The sequence below is a fragment of the Galeopterus variegatus genome, unplaced genomic scaffold, assembly GCF_000696425.1.
Source record: "Galeopterus variegatus unplaced genomic scaffold, G_variegatus-3.0.2 Scaffold5139, whole genome shotgun sequence".
Classification (NCBI taxonomy): Eukaryota; Metazoa; Chordata; class Mammalia; order Dermoptera; family Cynocephalidae; genus Galeopterus; species Galeopterus variegatus.
Window position 1 is genome coordinate 3,939 of NW_007731250.1, and position 2,484 is coordinate 6,422.

Below are 2,484 nucleotides of genomic sequence, written 5' to 3' on the forward strand. Positions count from 1 at the left end.
CATAAAAACCTGCACACAGATATTATAGCGGTTTTATTCATAATTCTCAAAAGCTGGATCAAAATGTCCCTCAATAGGTCTATTAACAGTTTCCTAGGGCTGCCATAACAAAGTGCCACAAACTGGGTGGCTTAGAAACACAGAAATTTATTATCTCACAATTCTGGAGGCTATGGCTGAAATCAGTGTGTCAGCAGGGTCATATTTCCTCTGATACTTGGCGTAGAACCCTTCCATGCCTCTGCCTAGCTTCTGGTGGTGGTTGTCAACCCTTCACTTGCAGCTGCATCACTCTAATCTCTACCTCTGTTGTCACGTGGCCTTCTACAACATGTGTGTCTCTGTCTTCCCATGGCACTTTCATCCTTCTTAAGGACAACAGTCATGTTGGATTAGGGCCCACTCTAATGACCTCATCTTAACTGTATTACATCTGCAAAGACCCTTTTCCAAATAAGATACCAAGGATTAGAACTTCAACATGCCTTTTTGGAGGACACAAGTCAATCCTTAAGAATAGGTTAATGGATAAACAAACTGTGGTACATTCATACAATTGAATATTATTCAGTGATAAAAAGAAATTACTATCAAGCCATAAAAAGACATGAAAAAACCTTAAATCATATTGCTTAGTGAAAGAACCTAGTTGGAAAAAGCTACCTACTATGTGATCCAACTACTTTATATGACATTCTGGAAAAGGCAAAACTATAGTGTAAAAGGTCAGTGGTTGCCAAAGGTTGGGGGATTAGAGAAGGAGTGAGGGAAGAATATTTGAAACACAGAGGTTCAGATCCTCTACCAGCCAGCAGCCAAATAAATAAATAAATAAATAAAAGAAACGAGATTTTTAGGGCAGCGTAACTCTTCTGTATGAGACTTTAGTAGTAGATACATGACATTATGCATTTGCCAGAAACCTGTAGAACTGTGCAACACAAACAATGAGCCCTAATGTAAACTATGGACTTCAGTTAATTACAATGTATTACTATTGGCTCATCAGTTGTAACAAATCTACCACACTAATACAAGATGTTAATAATAGTGGAAACTGCATGGGGGTTGAGGGGAATATGGGAACTCTCTGTACTATCTCGTCAATTTTTCTGTAAAAAAATAGTCTTTTAATTAAAAAAAATTCACTGCAGAATTTAAGGCTCAAGTATCACCTCTTTCAGGAAGTCTTTTCTGCTCTCCTACCACACTACCAAGCTGGGTTTGGTGATATGTCCCATAATACCCTGCACATGTATATATTTCTATGATTGCATCTACATCATATTTTAATATCTCTTTGTATCCCTGTCATTTAATAGCTGTGGTTTGCCATCCCCTGACCTAGAATATAGAGATGGTGAAAGGAGCTAATCCATGCAACAAGTTAGCAAGCACCCACGGATGCCTTACAAAGGCACTCTGTTCCCTCAATGCACTGATGATGTCATTTGTGGTGTAATCATTATGAACCCTCTGACCCACTCGGCTATTTTCTGGATGGGGGCATAAGACACAGTCATGCCACATGAAAGCTTACTTCATCCTGAGCAGTCTCCAGATTACTGGTCTTTGGTCTGCCAAAAACCTATCCCCACAGGGAAGGTTTTGCACTAGGAAGCCTCTGTAGGGTTCAAATTCATGCTGTTTACATTACACAACACTTTCTCTCAGTCTTGTTCGAATTAAAAGGTGGTGTGGCATGCAGTTCAGGCCATGTGGGGTAGTACGGGGGTCGCAGGCACAAATGCCTATACAACAAATAACATTAATAAGGAGAGCAGACTTAGGTCAGGAGGAGATCCTGGCACTTTGTAAAGTCTATGCCCAGTCCAGAGTAAGCAGCCATTCCTTGGCTTTGGCCAATTGTCACCATACAGAAATGTGGACAATGTTGCCAGAGAAAGCAGAGATGCAGATTTCTGTTCACATAGTAATCTCTCAGCTTTTAAAAATATTGGCAACTAACTCAAACTGTTCAGAAATACTGGAGGTGGCATATTAGGAGGATAAGGAATCATCCAATTGAATTGTGGTATTTATGATGGGGGAGAAATAGCAAGTAATGGATGAGGGGTAAGGGCAGCTTCTGGCGTACCTTGAACATTGTCACACTCAAGAAACGTGTTGTCTTCTAGGTCTGAGAGATCACCAAAGGATTTAAGCAAGAACAGACGCAATTAGAATGGCATTTTTTTTTTTTTGTCCTTTTTTGAGACCGGCCACACTGCGCTCAGCCAGTGAGCGCACCGGCGGTCATCCCTATATAGGATCCGAACCCGCGGCCGGAGCACTGCTGCGCTCCCAGCGCCGCACTCTCCCGAGTGCGCCACGGGCTCAGCCCATAGCATTTTTAAAAGATCACTTGGCAGTCGATGGGGACAGGATTGAAAGTAGGGTGATGAATTAGAAAGCTATCATTAAGGGCTGGCCCGGTGGCGCACTGCTATAGTGCGCCGCTTGGGAAGCGTGGCGGCGCTCCCG